This window comes from Limulus polyphemus, unplaced genomic scaffold (genome assembly GCF_000517525.1).
Source record: "Limulus polyphemus unplaced genomic scaffold, Limulus_polyphemus-2.1.2 Scaffold1544, whole genome shotgun sequence".
NCBI classification, from domain to species: Eukaryota; Metazoa; Arthropoda; class Merostomata; order Xiphosura; family Limulidae; genus Limulus; species Limulus polyphemus.
Genome location: NW_013667154.1, coordinates 69030 through 73856, shown reverse-complemented (window position 1 = coordinate 73856; position 4827 = coordinate 69030). Strand labels below are relative to the sequence as shown.

At 36.3% G+C, this 4827-nt stretch overlaps 1 protein-coding gene across 1 annotated transcript in view; it reads left to right on the top strand.

The window, feature by feature from the left end:
* Positions 1–4827, top strand: part of LOC106464026 (Ig-like and fibronectin type-III domain-containing protein 2) — a gene marked incomplete at its 3' end in the record, with an annotated part of 60009 nt that overhangs the window by 25878 nt on the left and 29304 nt on the right. The gene's annotated exons all lie outside the window — the stretch shown is intronic.

Genomic DNA, 4827 nt, shown 5'->3' with positions numbered 1-4827 from the left:
AGTTGCAGTGGTGAAAAACATGGGACGGTTTTTTATTGTGTTCTGTCAATCTGGTTTCCCATTTTCTTCCTGTTTCTCCCAACAACAGTACATTACACTGCAGTTTACCTTTTGTTCCTGAAACCAGCTCAAGAATGGACAAAACTAGCCATTAAACACAATATTCCTGTCAACGTCAAATTCTCACAAAAACCCGGCCCTAAATTAAAATCGTTACTAAACAAAAATTATTTAGAATCACATAATACCAACGTCATTTATAAAATAACATGCAATAACTACCCAGAATTCTACATCCGGAGAAACAGGAAGAAAACTGGAAACCAGATTGACAGAACACAATAAAAAACCGTTCCATGTTTTTCACCAACTCTAAAAACCATAGTATATCTATTAAAAACACAGTCATTTTAAACAAAGAACCCAACATAAACCAACGAAAAATCAAGGAATCCATCTTAATTGAACAAATCAACCCTACTCTAAACCAACACCCCGGGATGCTTAGATACCTCTTCTAAGTTTTGCAACAGTTCCGGTCATGTGACTGCTTTGTTTAATACTGTATATATATATATCCGTGTCAGTGTAAATTACTTGTACCTGATGACGACAAAACCTTGTTGAAACGTTGTACATTTGCTGTTATGTTAAACTTATATTAAAGTTTTTCTTCATTACCCATTCAAGCCTGTCCAACCATTATTAGGTTTCAGGAATGTTTCCTGTAAGGAAAGACACACGAAATGATAGGAATCAATCAAGGCCTTAATGTCATCCAGAATAGAATGGAAACCTCGACAGTTCCACTGTATCAAAGTGGCCATTTTTACTTAGGTGGAGGAGAAGTTGGTGGAGAACTTTTCTGTTTAAGACCACACTGTTTATCTCTACTAGACAGAAGTATCTCGACCTCCATGGATCCTGCCCTGGGTCGAGTGGGCAGGTTTATGTCAGTAGACGTAGATTCCAGCGACTGAGGGCGTAAAAGAATAATTGTTCTGCATCTCGGGCCCGAAGAAGATGGACTTGAGCAGACACCAGAAGCTGGGGTCAAAGGAGGTGGACATAGACAGTCACTGGAAGGAATGGTGGGGACAGAGATGGAAGAAGACGTGGACTTGTCAACTCGTTTATCTATAGAGGGCAAAATACTCTTCACATGTTTTGAGAACGACTTTGTTGGAGGTATGGGAAGATATGTCTGTACTCCCACTGTAGCAGTGGAACGTAGTGAAGCAGCATATGCCCAAGATGGAGTGGAAGACAATAACTCGGGGTAAGAAATGTTATGGACAGTAGGTAAACGTTGTACCTCTTTCTCCTCCACCCACCTAGGGAAGATCGTAGTAAGAGGGGTGGGAACCATCACAATTGACGCAATGGGGGTCCATTTTACACTCGTGAGCGTCATGGTCTTTGTCACCACAATGAGCACATGTCAAAGAACCACGACAAGATGCCTTCGAATGTCGGAACTGCTGACACTGGAAACATCTGAGAGGGTTAGGAATGTATAGCCACACCTTACAGTTCAGATAACCTGCTTTGACAGGGGCAGGTGGACGTGATTATGTAAGCCACAAAATTAATACATTTGTCGGCGGCATACATCCGTCCTTATGAGTGGAGATACGGCACACAGCATAAACTCCTTGGCTAGAGAAACTAGCGAGGATCTCCGACTCGGGGATGTTCTTGAAATCCTTCTCAACGATCACTCCTCAAGAGGAATTCAAAGTAGCATGAGAAGTAACCTCAATGAGTATATCCCCAATGGCCTTTTACCTCAGGAGGAGTTCGCTATGTGTAGGTCCCCTCACTACGTACAGGAATCCACCTCGAGGGGTTATAGAACGGCCAGCTCTAACCCTAAAAAAACCAACTATCAAAATCTCAGTACTTTACCCTAAAATGTAATAAAGCCAACTGTCTTACAGAAGCAAGTTTGCAATCTTAAGATGAATGTCTTGTCTCCAATGTTGTTTACTAAGTTACATATAGCATCTGCCATCATACCTACATGGGAGAAACCGAAAGAACCCTACACACAAGGACAGGAGAACATATTGACGGTTTTTATAAACAACAACATGAAAGAAGCGCAGTTGCAGACTATTTTTAACTAATCATGGACAAGTAACAATTGATTTGAAACCACCATTCTCAGTACAAATCCTCACCAAAGCCACCAAGTACACTGACATAAAATTCAAAGAATAGCGACAAAGGATGTATGACGCCTATAATTTTACTTATCATATTTTTATCCCATCTTTTTGTTATTTCACTCTGTAACCTTAATAAACCTTTTGTTTACTACAGGTAGCAACAATACTTTTCTTTCAACAAGCTCCCCAGTAGCCCAACGGTATGACTGCGGACTTACAACGCTAGAATCCGGGTTTCGATACCCGTGGTGGGCAGAGCACAGGTAGTCCATCGTGTAGCTTTGTGCTTAATTACAAAGAAACAAACTTTACTTCTTAATATGTCCAAATCACGCTGTACAAATGCACGTTATAGAAACGAATATGATTTATTATTCAAACCATTTTATGCTTTGCACTGTCAGTTTCAGTTCGTGTTTTAGTGAACGCTCTCGAAGAAGCTGTAAAGCGAAACGTTGAGTGTTCAAATACAAACAACATTTTGGTGTTATAAGGTAGTTCTAGCATTGATATGTCTTCTATACACAAATATCCACTACAGAAATTAAATAATTACTTTGATATTACTGTCCATAAAATACATTTAGATTTAGTGTATTAAAAAGCAAATTCTATCTTTGTGTATCAAGAAATAACTGCATACAATCCTTTAAGATAAGTACTTTCTTCATTTATCAAGGAATAACTGCTTATAATCTTTAAAAACAAGTTCTTTCTTTATGTATCAACAAATAACTGCTTACAACATTTTAGAACATTTTTGTTCTTCATGTATCAAAGAATAATTGCTTAAAATCTTAAGCAAAAAATGTTTAAAAAAATGTTCTTTCTTCATGTATCAAGGAACAACTGCCTAAAATATTTTAAAACAAGTTTTTCTTCATTTACTAAGGAATAACTTATTACGATCTTTTAAAACAAGTTCTTTTTTCATTTACCAAGGAGTAATTGATTACAACCCTTCAAAACGAGCTCTTTCTTCACGTATCAAGGAACAGCTGATTACAATCCTTTAAAACAAGTTTTTAGCCGAGGCATAGCGACTTTTAGAATGGCTCTAAGTTTTACAAGTACAAACTTTTAGCTCATAGCTCCATCATCTCTTGACCAACTTAAAGTCTAATTACAGCTTTGGACTTAGGAGTACAAACCCTTTCAATTGATATATTTGACATCGCCCAAAGTCTCATAAATTAATTTACTTTAATCCTGCCTAAAAGAATTTCAATTTGAGGGTAGGTTGGTAAAGATCCCGATGAGTAATAAAATCGCTTGGTATTGCTGGCGCACAAAAATATATCTAAGAAAATGGTAAAAAATCCTCATAGATTAATTTATTATAATTTTGCCTAAAAGTGCCGCGTATATTGAGGATTCCCTCTTGTTTCTTCATGTATTAAGGAATAACTAATTATAATCCTTTAAAACAAGTTCTTTCTTCATGTATCGAGGAATAACTAATTATAATCCTTTAAAACAAGTTCTTTCTTCATGTATCGAGGAATAACTGATTACGAGTTATTAAAATAAGTCCTTTCTTTTCTATCAAGAAATAACCGCTTATAATATTTTAAAACAAGTTCTTTCTTCATTCACCAAGGAATAACTCCTTACGACCTTTTAAGTACGATTCACAAGAACATTCACTAAGGTAACCCAATGATATAGGAACAAAAATGTCTAAATGAGCATAGAGTTCTGTTATTTATTTGTTATTAAGAACAGTAGTTGGTTTGAATTTCGCGCAAAACTACAGTGAAAGACTAAAGGGAAAGCAGCTATTCATCACTTCCCACCGTCAACTCTTGGGCTAATCTCTTACCAACGAAGGCTATCTGCGCTAGCCGTCCCTAATTTAGCAGTGTAAGACTTAGAGGGAAGGCAGCTAGTCATCACCATCCACCGCCAACTCTTGAGCTACTCTTTTACCAACGAATTGACCGACACATTATAACGCCCCCACGGCTGAAAGGGCGAGCATGTTTTGGTGGGACGAGGATTCGAACCCGCGAACCTCAGATTGCGACTGCTCAGAAATTTAATCGCACATTTCTTGATAGAGATAAATCTGAAATTGCAAAGCATGTTTGTATTTATATTGCTAATTAGCCACGGATTAAAATTTTTGTTGGATGTCAGACCTTACAATTAGTATTGACATAATATATCAGAGTATTAATAAGCAATGATTCGAACTTTGTAGTTTAAGTTAGTATAATCACACATTTGACGGTCTATTATGTATTCACAGAATTATTTCCCTAAAATAAATAATTTCATTTTTGTCATATCCTTTTCCGATTATTTGTACTTCATAATCAAATTCGACATTATGACATACTTGATTCCCTTATGGCATTAAATTAATGTTTGTGTAAATAAAAGTAATTAATTGTGTATTTTCAACAAATAAATACTAAGCTTTCACTCTTCTATCGAAAAAAATTTCCTTTACCAAATATTTATTAGTTGTTTTTAGGAGATATATGATAAAATATGGGCGTAGTTTCTAACATACAAGTTTTAGCGTCTATGCCTTATTGTATTGTTACGTATCTGCTTGTTTGTTAATTTCCGGTATAAATTATTTCCGAGAAACTTCAGCGATACAAGATTCTTTCTTAATTAAAACTAGTTTATTCTTTCTCGATACAAC